Consider the following 15,575-nt stretch of genomic DNA (forward strand, 5'->3'; position numbering starts at 1 on the left):
TGTTACGAGTGGATGCAACAATGTTTGTTGAACGAAACTATGTGGGATTTTTGTTTAACGTGCAGAAATCCATGAAAGAGAGCTGTTCAATAAAATTATCGTACTGCTGTAGAATCGGCTGAATGAGTCGCGTCTACGATAGAAAGCAGTAACGCACGATCGCAACGTGTATTATGAAAGTTTCGATATGCTTGCGAGCGACTCTAACAGGGTTAGTAGGTATATACTAAAAGCTTTGTTATGGCAACCCTCGGCACGCACGGTGATTAGAAAGTTCCGCACATCCAGACCTTCCAGTTACGGTTATTACAGTTACGCGGTCTACCGAGTTGAAGAAACGAATATGCAACAACACAGCGAAAACAATATGTCATCTTTCCATAGAAAGGCTCGTCATTTCCTTCATCTTTTAATTGATCTTTCCTAAATAAAGTTGGTTTCAAAAGTCTACAAAACTTTTTCATACTTGCTTTTGAGTACTTTTGAAAGTTATCTTCAAACTAGAATTCAATAACAAGAGAAATCCTTCCTTTTCATTTTCTTTTATAATATACTTTAATAATTCTATATGATCTCATTTTTTTATTAGAACGCAATATAAATTATTTAATCCTCGGTATACTATCAGAGCTCATTACGCTCATTTTGTTTTAAAGTTTCTTTTCTGAGCAGTTCTATATATATATATATATATATATAATTAAAGACTCATATTTAGTAAATTATTTATCAAATGATTAAAAAATATTTTTTTTTTTTAAAGTAGTCGGTAAAGAATAATACTTTCATGTTTCAAATCGGTAAAGTCAGTTTCTCGCAAAAACTACGTTGATTGATAGCACAACCACAAGAAAGCGCTAGCACCTTTTTTTTATCATAATGTCATCTTAAAAATTTAATCAATGTCAACATATTAATATTTATCTCATAAGAAATGTCTGTTACTTGCAATTAAATAATTTAAAGCTCGAAGAAGCTTGTCTTAGATTAAGAAACAGATTAAGAAATTATCCATAGAATTATTTATGTACATATTGTACAAATTTATAAAATGAAAATTGTATTCCTATTGTAAAAGATCAATCAATTTCTTCATTAAGACAAATTTACGGAAGATCAGTAAACAAAAGTATTCTCTCTAAATTAACAGCTGCTTTTACGTCGAGCAGAAAAGCAAGGGAATGCAATTTGCCATTGATCGAGAACTAATGCTAGTTGGGCTTGATGCAAGATTACAAGACACGTGTAATGCAGGAATCATCTCAATCCATGCGCGCCTCTTATGCATAAAATTAACAACTTACAAGAGGATTTCACCGGCTGAGTATACAATTGCGAGACATCAACGAGCTTTATTCGTGATAAACCAATTGAAGCTGCACGATTGTGTGCATGATAATATGCATTAAGCGGCCACATCGGGATTCACACACAGACAGCATGTATAACAGGAGGTATAATGTGAGACATGGAGAATCAAGCTACAAACTTCGGAAATGAAGATCCGCTAGTTAGTAGAGATCAAATCATTTGAACATGACTTAAATCTGTCCTTAAATCTTTTCAATTATTTAAAAGCATTTTTAATAATTAATCAACCCTTTAGTACGCAAGAGCGTTTGAATTTCAATAATTATTTTACGAGAAGCATGATGCAAATATAATCAGAATTAAATCTCTGATCTGATCGATGGCGAGAAATATTATAACTTCAATCTTTTTCAAAAATGTCTGACGCAGCGATACGCATTGATTCGTCCACATTGCCGCGTTATTATAAACCATTGGAATATAATTGATCGAGTGATGTTACGGCGAAGTGGCGCGCTCCAGCATAGCAACAGCCAGAACAGAAGTGTGCTTCGCAATAATTAACCAGTCGTTGTAATCCGTCGTTAATTACGTGCGGATTCCGAGGAAAATAACGCGCGTCACGCGACAGCAAGAGCGATAATTATTCCGTGTTCCATCATGCACGCATGCAGCCACGTGTCACGCGCGTACGCACGCGGATGCAATGCATGAGCGATTAATTATCGCGCAGCCAGTCGTCTTACGATCATCCCATCCATACCTGCATTCGCGCCGTTCGACCATTAGGCCATCTAATTCCACGACAATGTGCGGCAATGTCACCCGAGCGCATAGATAACAGCTCCAGGGAAGTGCGCGTGCAACGAGCGCTCGCGGCAATTAAATTACGGTGCAATTAAATAAATAAATAAACTGTAAATTAATTAATTAATTAAACCGTAGTTAAATTGAATAATAATGGCAAAAGTATATGGCGTCTCATTAAATTTTAATAACAAAGAACATCGTTCTATTTACAAAATATATCTTTTTAATTGCATAATTTTCAAACAAAGCTTCAGGCGTGATCTTTTATCTGTTTGACAAAAATTCCATTACGTCCGTCGCTCGCAGCCGTAGAATTTCACGCGGATCAATTAGAATTGTGTATTTGCCGCGAAATGCTAATGCACTTCTTGCATATTTCGCAAATAACAGAATGGAGGTAATATAAAACTAGACATCAATGACAGTGTACGCGCGCTTGTTGCACAGTGTTGAAGTATTTAGTATGTTTAGTTTGTAGCGTTTAGTATTGTGCAGTCTGCTTGTGCACGCGCGCGGCATAATGCGGCTATTATAAGCGAAAACCGCTAATTGTTAGATAGCCGCGGTTCGATATACCATATCGTGCATTATGAAGGCCAATGAAAACACGGCCGGGCGCGTTACAGTGTAGCGGGTAATTTCGGTGAAACGAAACTCTAGGGCACGGTGCTTTTAATGAAACTGCAATCGCATCGCGAGCGAATTGCTGTTCTTTCTCGCGGCGGCAAACCGACGCGGACATTCGGATGCAACATTTGAATCGCCGGGCAAAACTTTGAAATGCCTATTTAGCTGCGACACTTTTGCGCAACGGCGAAAGAATCGCGGCGTTAATTCAGGACCCGGTGGGAATGTTATCAGCCGAACTTTCGGCAAACTGCAATTCAACGGCGACCGCTACCTACCCCGCCCGGACGCGTTGTACACGCGCGAAAACTTTTCGCGCGCTCTCCTCCGCGGACCGATAGCAGTCCTGCGCTCCCCAAGTTTGGGAGCCGCAACATTTCGGAGTCGGCATGCAGGAGGAAGAGTGCGGAGCCTGCCATCTTCGAGATTTAGTAGGCCCCCGCGCGACGATACCGACGCGAAAAGTTTCGAGAAGAACGAATGAACGAGCGATGAAGTTGGAAATTTTCTATCTTCGTACGTTCGACATTTACAGTCTACCCTGAAGAGGGGTGCGGCTGCGACTACGCCGGCAATAAAGTTTTAATCGACGACGATAATTTATGAGCGCGCCGGAACGCATTTGTTGCACGCGGAAAGAAGATCGGAAAGGCTCGGCCCGGGCTCGTCCCCGGAATTTCACGTGCCGATAACTCACAGTTGGAGTTCGTTAACGAGAAGTCGTCCATTAACCGCGAGAACGCTTTTAATGTAAAGTGGGCGAAGTCGTAAAGCCCTGCGCTCGCGTATACACGGCCATACGTAGATCAAGCCGCCCACCCTACATCGCAACTTCTCGTTTCGCTCCCTTTACGATCCTACGCCTTCGTGCGAACGCGAGTGGTATCACCCGCGGAATGACCGCACACTACTCCCGCCATTGGGAAATCACCTTTAACTGGCATAATAAATGTCGCCGTATTCGTCGAGCTTTTTCGCGCGGCGTCCTTAAGCGAAACCGCCGGTCGTTCCATTTTAATCGAACTTTATCGCGCCGATTAAATCAGAGTGAATTTTTCAGATTGCGAAATTCGAAATTGAACCATGTATATTTCACGCGCAAAACTATTGTAAAGACTTTTGGTCAATCGCTGTGACGTATCGCCGAATTTTTTGCCGCAGTGTGAAACAATATTCAGATTTTGGTATGATTTTGATATCTCGTCGACTCGACGATCTTTTGTTCTCGTAGTTTCACAGATTTGATGAAAATTCCACTCTATGACGATTTATTAAATCGATTAATAATATATTAAATAATACGTTCACAGAGGATGTATTTCATATGCACAAAGCAGTATTTTGTTTCCTCATTAAATTTAATAACTTTTATCTCCCGTAAAAATTCCATACCAATTCTAATTATCGAGACGCGTTTCTCGCATAAAGGTCGAGGAATATCTCGCCGTAAAGTCTCGCAATAAAGACATTTTTAGTTCGTCCGCATTTCAGTCCGTTTGGACAATATAATCGCGGGATCCGGGAAGAACGCGTTGACCTACATCGCGCGCACGGCTGAGTGCTGAATACTCCAGTTTATGGTGTTCACGCAGTAATTCGTTTAACGCAGATCAAAGTTCTGCGGCGAGTAAGTTGGCCAGCGTTAATAAATAGTTTAGCACCGAACTGGGCGGCAGTAAATTGGGAAAGCTGAAGAGAGAGAGAGAGAGAGAGAGAGAGAGAGAGAGAGAGAGAAGTAATAGCCATCGATAACTTTCATACCACTCCCATTGTTCGATAACGCTCGTATATATTTTCAAAAAGCTCTTCTCGACACACAAGAAGAAAAAGTTCGGAGCGGTCGTTTAGATCTGTGATGCGCAACAGTTTGGCACGCGAGCGATTTCTAAATAAAGGCTCGCAATTAATAAAGTGTGAGAATTTCAGCCAATATTAATATTATAAATATATTATTTTAATTCTAAATATTAATCTTTCCTAACAGTTTATGTATCTTGAAAAGTTTCATCTTTTATTAATTATACGTAATTTAGGAAAATCCAGGGTGCGACTGTGCTGCATAATCCTATTTACGGATTCCGCTACAATTCGCTGTATCTCCGCAATGCGTAACGCCGCACGATTACATAGTATAAATTGTAAAACCATTTCGCGCCATTGCTGGCACAGAAGGCCTTAAGCAAATTTGCCGGTTAATGGATGTGAAATTTACTTTCAGCCCTCGCCTGTACCATAGAATGCTCGATTAACATAACGATTATTATAACGAACTCTCGATGCCGGTCCTCCTATCTCGACCTCGTACTTCGTTACCCGTCCCTTCAACGGACTATCGCACCGAGTATTGTGTTGCAATTACCGACCCGGGTAACCCGGCCTTCGGGAAAAAGCTACCGACAGCGAAAGGTAATCTCGGACGGAAAATATCGCGCAATTTCTTTCGCATATCCTTCCACCGATACAAGTATGGGTATTTGGTTACAATTAGACGTAAGCGTCCTAAGGGCACTACCCACTAAGGTATCTGATGGCAGAATTACGACTGCTCGTAAATACTCGGAGATAGTAAAGTATTTGAGAATAAAATCTGGTTTTAAAAAAATGAAACTTTGGTCTCGATACTGCGATGTACTCAAAGTTGAATTAGGAAAAATGTTAAACAAGTCTGAAACAATTGTGATTGAAACGAATTATTGAGAAATAAACGCGTCAGAATATATTTAGGTATTTTAAAATCAAATGGCAGGCTCATAATAAAAATATGAACATAAAAGAATAGATATACCGCATGCGCATATCGATTGGCGAGTAATGTTTGGATTGCGTATGTATGAACAAAGTATTGAATTTCGTTATAATACGAGCGCCAATGTAATGTTGCTAACCGAGCGACATTTGAAATAAATTCCAATTTCCCCTATTTGAACCGCGGCGGTCCACGCAGAAACCACCCAGTGTGCACCTCACTCGTTCCGACATTGATTTCTCTTCTGCCTGACTGTTTCTCTAAATATTCTTCCCTCGAGCAAGCGCGGTTTGCAACCTCCGGCCATCGCAAAGAGAGCGCGCATTGTAAGAATGCGCATGGATGCGTCGGAAAAGCGACCAAGAATTATACGCCGACATGCATAAATGCAGCGGACGTATGCGCGGATACATTCCGGCCGAGACACGCACTGTAATGAAATTCATCGGCGCGATGGAAGAAGCAAGGCGCGGACGGGTAGGCAGGAGGACGGGCGGGAGGAAACGGGAAGAGCGGAAGTACGTGACGAAAGAGGGGCGAGAAAGGGTCGAGCCTTAATTTGAATTCCGAGTGAATTGAGTTCGGCCGCGCTCGAGAGTCATCCGGTTCTGTCGAATAACATCGACGTCAAGACGCATCTCGCCCAATCGAACACCTTTACGATGTCATAAATCAATGGCGCGCGTGTCCGTCTGCAGCTCGATAGTGCAACCGTGCGGCAATTCTGTCAGTTCCGCGATGCAACTTTTCGGAGTGATCGGTAAATCGTCCATCGTGATCGGAATTGTTCGAATTTTTGCGACCATCAATCAATTCAAATTCACTAATATTTCTCAAGATACTATCGCGCTGTTACATTTCGCTCTTTTTTTTTTTACACTCCGTAAATTTGTAGATATCGAACAGTAAAACGAAACGAGAGATTGGCAGGCATTCTCGCGAGAGGAAAATTCAATATTAAAGCGACAGCTAAAATTCTTGCATTTCGCCTGCTAAAAGCTCGTCAGCGCAATCCCCCGACATTGTGACACATGAATTTGCATGTTCTATTCTCGCGGTCGTGCCCGATTACTAACTCTCCTCTCTCCCGCGCGCAACCTATCGATCCGCAGACGCGCAAGCTGGTCGAGCTTGTTTTGCTACGTGAATTCATCATTAATCCTTGCAGTTCGATTATTCTCGCCATAAGCGCACTCACCGTTCTGATTGCTCCGCTTCAATTACCACTAATTCCGACGCGTTCCGCATCGTTTCATTGGACGTCGGTTGAAAGAATTTTGCGTCTCTTCATATGCTATGAAAATGCTTCAAATTATGAACAAGTAATGCTGCAGCATAAAGATATATTATTTAAAAATGATACAGAAGAATGAAACTGAGATAATTCTCGTTATTTAATTTTTTTTAGTATATTTTTATGCTGCACTGTTGCTTATTAAAAAATTTTTACAGCGCTCGGCAACGTACACGTAGCGAATTGCACACACGGATATATACAATATATTCGGGCGAACGAGCGATGGTTCGCTCAAGTAGCATAGACCAGAGTTATGTCAGACAAGTGGCTCACCGTCGTCGTCGTCGTCGTCGCCGGCATCGCCGTCCGCCTCTTTCCCTGCGGACCGCGGCGACGCGACGGAGGACGAAACTACTTCAAAGACACGAGTGCGACACGATGTCGCAAATTAAAGCGGAACGACGGCCAAGAGGCCGCGTCCTCCTACTTGTTCCAAGAAACCGGTAAACCGGCCCTCCTCCCACCGCCCAACCCTCGTGCCCCGCAGTCCGCTGGGATTTTCCGGGGACGCGTCCCGCCGGGCGCAGTGGTAAAGGTCAGACTTGCGTCAGACTAGAGGGAATACCGTGACTATGTTGGTCCGTGATTCACGGAAGATCGATGAACGTTTCGGCCCGCGGAGACCAATGCTTTTTTCGCGAAAACAGCTCGGGTAAAAGCTCGAGTTAATATCAGCATCGCACTCGCTCAAAAGAAACGGCAATTGCTCTCGCTGTGTACTTGCATCGTTATTCATGCTACTCGTAAAGAATTACTGCAGTGTCATATGCCGTAAGCGACTATTTTATGCAATTAACCTAATAATATTGCCAAATGGCATTATTAAGTATAAATTATTTCTAAAATCGTCTTTTTAGAAAATTTTTGAAAAAATGTCAAGTGATGTAAAAAATTCTCCTGCTATTAATTTAAGAATTCAGGTTGCGAAGTACTCATAACAGTTTCTCCCTCGAATTTAAAGTGTAACATTTTAAAAAGATTCAGCAAAAGAGATTTTCTTTATGCTACGCGTACAGCGCGGAATACTTTGAACGTGAGGATGACCGGAGTCGGCTTTTCTTACGGGTATTCTTCCTCTTTTAGCTTTTAAAAGAGGAAGCCTATGGAGATAGGAAAGGACCAGTCTCGAGGCAATGCGGATGCAAGTGGCGTAGTTGCAGCGTCGGACGAAGGCTCAACTGATTACTTACACGACGATGGACGAGACTGCTTCAAAGACGACGAGTGCACACTGTGCCTCAAATTAAAGACGACCGTGACCCTATCTCTTTCTCCCTCTCTCTTCCTTTCTCTCTCGCTCATTGCTGCTGTCTATCCGCTGCATCCACGACACAGCCCCCGAGAATACCGCAAGCCTTTGGCCTTCTGCCGGTCCGCCCTATCCCTGCCTTCAAATGTAAGTTACGGACTTTGCCATGACGTAAGTTTTAAGTGACGTACCTTTGACTATCATCTACCTCGGCCTAACTCGCGTGCACAAAGAGTTTATAAGCAAAGAAAGAGAGAGAGAGAGGAAGAGAAGGGACAGAAAAAGGGTAGTAAAAGGATCTGAGGTACGTATCTAAAAGATACCACAAATTAATACTACGCTACACCGACGGATAAAGTTTTCTCGGCAGCGACCACACCTTCCTCGGACTTTCTCGATAAATGTGTCGTTTATTCGGGATCTCGGGCGCAAAGAACGATACGCCACCGCCTAGGAAAGTGGAAGCTTTCTTACGGAGATAAGGAAATGGGGCAGAGATTATACGCGAACGGAGAAAGAAATAAAAATATATAAGGTATTATCGGTATTCATATTGCAGCTTCGATCCCGTTTGAACCAGCGTGGATGAACATTTTTGTCGATAACGATATTAATATGGTAATCTAAAACGGAATTTTATATTTGCTAAGCAAATCGAATTTTACGGTATTCCTGTAATGATGATATGAATTTTTCGTTATTACTTTAATACGTATTTTTTTTTTTTATCAAAAAAGTTACTTTTTTGTTGAATTCCATTATATTCGAATATTCTTTAGATATTTTAACTTAGACATTTGATTCTTAAGTGATTACTTATTCATTGTTATAATGATAGCTATTTACAATTTCTGTATAATTTCATAGGGGCGTAACATCGATTTACCGTTACGTGTCAAAATTTTCGCTGCGGCCACTAATTACACGTTTATGTGAGGGCTGCTGTATCGACCATTTAGATCGTCTATGATATGCATGCGATGCGAAGCAAAATCGTTGTACAAAATAGCGTAACGGTCGTGATTATCGTACGGTCACGAAACGCTATTAAAAGTATATAATATACATGCCGATTTGCTAGCAGATAAGTGATATGATTTGCTAAAATTCCAACAACTGTTATCGAGACGCAAGAAAATTTATGATATAAAAAGATTTCTATTTTTTTTTTTTTATTTATAATGGCAAAATTTTAATGCCATGAAATAATAAAAATAAATATGCGCAGATTATTCAAATAAAAAAAAAGTTTGATAAAAGACATCTGAATTAATAAAACACAATAAAAAATAAGATGTTGCTTTAAAAATTTTCACAAAGAATATTAAATTAATAATGGAAGGAATATTACCTTTAAATTAAACTTTAATATTTTTTTTGGAGCAAAGGAAATATTTCATAGAAAACATTAATTCAGAGCATACTCTTTTCTTGCGTCTGCATAACATACTTTCAAATTAAATTATAAAGATAATATATTCATTAACCGCTTACAAAGACACGTTGCATCAAAGGAAAGAAATAATTGAAAAAAAATATCCATTCCTTTGTATCTTAATTATAAAATCAGTAATTACCATCGAAACAAATAAAACACTCAAAAATTATTTATTGTACTTAAGTGAAATAACGAGTTTCTCTCTACGCAAGTATCAAAAGACTCAGTTATATTGCGCAATAATTATGATTGCACGGATATCCCAAGATATATATTCTAAACTACATCTCGATATTAATATTCGATATCCGTAAAGTTAGTTCATCGACACGTCACCCCGTTCTCTCTCCCGCCTCCCTGCTTTCATTACTCCTTATAGCAAAGCGACGACGCGGAACGATCGATCGGCCGCTTGCTCGCTCGTTCGTTCGGCCGGCCGGCCGGGATTTCCGAAAGGACCGCGTGCAACAAAAATTATTCAGCATCACTGGAAAGGCCGAGACTCTAATCGACATGATGGGGATTCATAAATTCGTCGGCGATGCCTTCGCGCGGCACGAAGCGACATAACGATAACGTGACCAGTAAAACAGCCATCCGTTGCACATTGCGGCGCCATTATCAGCGCCGGTACACGGTACGCGCGCTGACGATTTTCATTTCCCCGTTTTTATTGGCCCGTTAAAAGTTACGCTCCCGCCGTCATTTATGCCTGATTAAAGTTTAACTTGATTCGTTGCGCACAACCTCCTCTCTCATCCCCCTACATCTCGCGTACGACATTCCGAAGATCTATACGAACTGTTCTTGTAAAAACGACCGACGAGTTCTTGCCTGAAGCTCTGTATTTCTTATATGCGAGCAAATGTTGTATGCGTCGTGGCTTTATTTTAACACGACATACAGAACTCTCCTTTCTCCTTTCGAGTTAAGAAAGAAGAAAGCTGAGAAGAGAAAATTAAGTAAAAATAATCAAGAAAATTATTTACCTTTTAATATGTGCTAATATACGTACATTGAGGAAACATTTTCCTACGCTCGAGAGCTTATGGTGAGCTATGCTTTTATTTCCCGCTATTTCAAAATTGAATATTTTTGACACATTTAAGTGCTATTATCTCAAATGATGTCCGAAAGTAGTCCGCGATTCGAAAATGCTCTCATCCTATTTTGCTGTACTTATTGATTTCGAAATTTTGGCAAGGCTGCTGCTTGGAAAGCGCATTAACTCCCTTATTTATGGCAGACTTTGGGACATGATGGTAAGCTATTAAAACTTTTGACTTTTAGTACCCGGGGTATTTCAGGGACTGAGTATTCAAGATAATTTTTCCGAAATCAGGTTTTAGTCAACCAGCTAGCCGGGCAATTTCACCATTAAAGCTCATGAAATATTGAATCGAATAAGTAAAATTTTATATTATAGTATTAATAAAACGGCGTATGTGCTGAAAGATGCAATTATGTAGAATTTTTTTTTCAAATAATGTTGTCTACAATTGAGAAACATATTTATACTAAAATATTTTTTATCGCGTAAAAAAGACGTGCTTCGATATTGGCGCATTTATAAGTGTTTCGAACGATAGAAGTGCCGGAGCGTGACGAGGAAATAGAAGACAGCCAGAACGAACCTAAGATAGCTCTCACCATGAATATATTTTCCTTCGTTTTAGCGTCAAACTCACGTAACACGATAAGCTGGCACTTTCGAGCGAAGATTCTTGCATAGCGGTGTTCGGTTTCGGAAATCTTATATTGAACATCGATGGTGCATTATCTGCTAAAATCGGAACACAGCTTAAGTGACCCCTTAAATAAAATTGGCAATCTATTTTTGGAAATAATTCAAGAAATCTAATTGATAGAATTTTGATTCTCACATAAAGAATTCTAGAATATCACGACTGAAATACACTCAATAAACAATTGATATTATAACTCAACTACTAAAATCGAAACATAGCCTAGGTGACTCCTTAAATAAAATTGGCAATCCATTTTTGCAAATAATTCAAGAAATCTAATTGATAGAATTTTGATTCTCACATAAAGAATTCTAGAATATCACGACTGAAATACACTCAATAAACAATTGATATTATAACTCAACTACTAAAATCAAAACATAGCCTAGGTGACTCCTTAAATAAAATTGGCAATCCACTTTTGCAAATAATTCAACAAATCTAATTAATTGAATTCTGATTCTCACACAAAGAGTTCTAGAATATCACGATTGATACTTAATAAACAATTGATATTATAACAAATAGATTCTGATGAGAAAAAATTATTGTCAACTTTTTACATTAAATTGTCAGAATTTTTTTTAAACGTATCAGAAATTTTAAGTCTCTTTAAAAAAAATCCAGAATCTGTTTTTTTAATTTATATTGATTAATTATATTAAAATTTTAAAAAGTTCTAATCCTACGAAGAGGTGCTTCAAGACAGTAAACACGCTTGATTTTTTAATTATTAACGTAAAAAATTTAGTTCTTGACGATGTTTTCATGCAATGACATGGTAGCGTTGATTAATGTTTGACTAATTTGTAACTTATAGTATGAATACAATAATCTCGCCAGCAAAGATTACGTTAGTACGGCGTGTGATGTCAAGTTTGACGTGTGTACAAACGTTGTTCAATATTTATCATTAGAAAGAGATAACGCACGAAGATATTTGAATACGGTTTATATTGGAGCAACAGGTAAAAAGCTCTGGAAATTGGTTAGGCAGGCAAACTCAACAGGCACAGCGGTGGCACGTATACCACGTCCACGAAGCGATCCCTATAAATATGTATACGCTCTTAGGCGTAACTTCTTACACGTGTGTGATAATTTTGGTAATGCAAAACACGACGTGCTGGTATGCATAAAGCTTATCTAGTCGCATGAATACACGAAAATCCTGTGCACGAACGGTATCTTCATTGCATCTTCAATGAGACATCACATAAAGATAAGCGATACGAATTTTTCGTATTTTTCGTATTTTCTCAAAAACGCAGAAATCAAAGTGAAAAAAAAGAAGATAGAAAATAGCGTATTAATATTAGTATTAATATTAACATTTTTTATTAATGTTAATTAATGTAGAAAATATATTTCGCTCGTATGGCAATTCCAGATTGCGTTTTGTGAAATCAACCGAACACAAAGCAGTGCTCTCGAAGTTGTAAGTGTACGTCGTGAACAAAATGCAGTAGTGTTTCGTCGGAGCTTTCCGCAACATTAAGAGTCGAAAATGTTGAATTGATCGAATAGAAAAAAAAGGGATTAGAAAACTCCCGGGAAACTTCAAAGCGGTAAAAGGAGTGCTCCCGCGTTCTTCCCGGGCTTTTCTCCATTGACCTGAATTCTTTCGGCGAGCCTGTGCGTTTCAATACCGCGCATCCCCCAACCAGCCCTGACCACCTCCCCCGGAAAAGTTTTCACCGTCTATTGTACCTTTTGTGTCTCACCACCATTTCCGCCGCTGTATTTCTTGTTTTTCTGAAAGCCCTCAGCCCCTCCCTCCCCTCCCGTATATGCAGTTTCACTCGGATAAGAACACCAGCAAGCATATCGGCACGCACGTTCTTCATCTTCGATTGAGTGCAATCCTCCACCGGCCATTTAAGCCTCATCCCGATTCCACAATGCGTATCGGCTCGTTCTTAATATACAATCTCGCGTTCGTTGGCTCTGCGGCTTCCGCTTGTCCCAATTTGCGGCTCCTCTTCCAAAATCGCAAAACCGCTGCTCGCATTATCAATGGTTTATACTATTGGACGCGCGCGTAATTCATTGCTCGATCGAATATATGTATAACTTCCGCCTCCCGTGCTGAAACTCCCGCGCTGACTAATATTTAATTTTCATTAATTCAAACTTAAATATTTAAATAGTCTCGCATTCAACGAGAGAAATGAGATCATAGCATTTATTATTTGCGATTTGCAATTAGTAATAATTTCAAATGCTTTTACAATTTTAACTAAGAGAATTAGCAAGAAAGATTTATTGTCTCTAATAATATTGCTATTAAGCTAAATTTACGTATTTAATATTAAAGTATTTTACGAGTAATCAATATCATCCTCGTAAATCAGATTTTTAATGGCCGTTGCTATGTAAGGTTGATCCACTTTTTTCGCGATAAAACGGGCGTCGCCTTTTGCTGGCTGGTGCACTGCATTTTACGCCCGGTATGCACTCAATGCGGTTCGCCCCAATTTGAGAGATAAAGATAAGTCACGCAGGAAATAATGATGTCATATATCCTGAATGGTGGTATGCGTCTGAGGGGGTGTATTTGGCAGGCATACGGATGCCAGCGAGCAGTATATATGTGCGTGCGCTATCACGTTATATTATGATGCATACATTTGCGTCGAGAACGTGCGAGCTGTTATGCAGCGGCAATGAAAAGCACTGTTCCCGAATGCGAGTAAAACCGTTTCTGCAAAGATAAGTGCTAATAATTTAATTAAGAAAATCATCTACCTAATTCAATCGTCGGTGTGATTGAAACGCTATTTACAAATTTCTCATACATATGATTGGAAAAAGCGATAATAATTATATTAAGTTATTTTATTAAATGTTTTCATGTATTCAACGATATGTCGTTTCCTACGTATTCAGAGCATATAGAGAACGCGGAGATCGCCGATGAATCCGACATCTAATAAATTAATCGTGTGCTCTCATACCGATTGACGCATCTCGAGCATCGAGTTTTATCGAGCGGCGCGATTTCCGCGCGGACACAAATGAAAATGGATATGCGAGAGAGAAAGGGAAAGAGAGAGGGAGAGAGAAAGAGAGACACGACGACGGGATTATTCTCACGGCGAAACATCGCGCCGGCATCTGAATGCGTCCGTAATCGAGCCGATTGCAATTCGGTCGGAATGGATGGAAACAGAGAAAAGAGAGGGGAAAAAAAAAAATAAAACGAAGTCGCGTCGCCGCCGGGCGGAATTAACCTGGCGCTATTGTTATCCGCGATCCGGTTACGCTGCGTGCACACTATACCGCTGTTATTAGGACACAACAGTCGGCAAATAGTCCGTGTTCCGTTTTACGCGTCGCATTTTGCGTAAAAGCCCTCCGACCGGCCGACCTGCGATTAAAAATGCCGCCAAGCAGATGAACCAATTTCCATTCGCCTAATTCGAAATAAATGCCTAATGCAGTCGCGCGCGATCTGAATTTCAATGACACGGAATTCCGAAAGCTGCACTCGAGTTCATCAGAGAAACGTGACCGCTAAACCTAATTGCGATTTTACCTGTAATTTTGGTACTTCTTACGGCGGAACGGTCCTTAAATGGAGCATAAATTTGTATAATTTATGCATCTGATAATTTGTATAATTTATGCATTTACTTCTTTTTCGAAGAAAATTATGTCACGATGCATTCGAATATAATTTACCATTAATTTTAACATACATTAAGACATTAAATAGAAAAGACCGCTGTTTTTTTCCACTAATCAATCGTCAAATAAATAAAGTTAAGCCGACAGAATGTAAATTGAACAGCGAGCATTCGCGAGCGAAGTAATAACTCCGCAAGACGTGATGCGGTTTCAACGTAAACTTTACGACTGGTAAGACGCCCGCTTTCCATTACTCTTCGTCAATTAACTTAATTATCTAATCGCATAATGAATTTCTCCGGTGAAGCTCCGTCAAACGACCAAGCCGGCGTAAGGTGTGGTTAGTAATCGTTCCTTTAGTGTACGACGTATACGGAATGGCTCTAGCAATCATGACTCTCGCAATTAAAGCTTTATCGCCGTTTAGTTTGTGATACCCATCCCTTAAGCTCCTTTCGAAAATTGAGCTAAAATTGAACTACAAAAGTACACAGAGGTGCGGAATATGCTCATGTGCCTCTCTTTGATCCAACGATTGTATGCTAAGTCCGACGTAAAAAATGTTCGCAGTTCAATTTTAATTCTATCTGCTTAAATTAATTTACTGGGCAATTGATTAGTAAACAACTTTCAGCAGCTCACTCTTTTTAAATTGTGTAATATATTAACATATGTTAAAATTAATGATAAATTATATTCGAAATAAAAAGAAGCAATAG

At 39.8% G+C, this 15,575-nt stretch overlaps 1 protein-coding gene and 1 long non-coding RNA gene across 12 annotated transcripts in view; one reads left to right on the forward strand and one right to left on the reverse strand.

The window, feature by feature from the left end:
• The window catches only part of LOC105671945 (uncharacterized), a 150,407-nt gene that overhangs the window by 116,111 nt on the left and 18,721 nt on the right, over positions 1–15,575 (reverse strand). The window lies entirely within an intron of this gene.
• The window catches only part of LOC136999464 (uncharacterized), a 39,060-nt gene that overhangs the window by 11,581 nt on the left and 11,904 nt on the right, over positions 1–15,575 (forward strand). The window lies entirely within an intron of this gene.

This window comes from Linepithema humile, chromosome 4 (genome assembly GCF_040581485.1).
Source record: "Linepithema humile isolate Giens D197 chromosome 4, Lhum_UNIL_v1.0, whole genome shotgun sequence".
Classification (NCBI taxonomy): Eukaryota; Metazoa; Arthropoda; class Insecta; order Hymenoptera; family Formicidae; genus Linepithema; species Linepithema humile.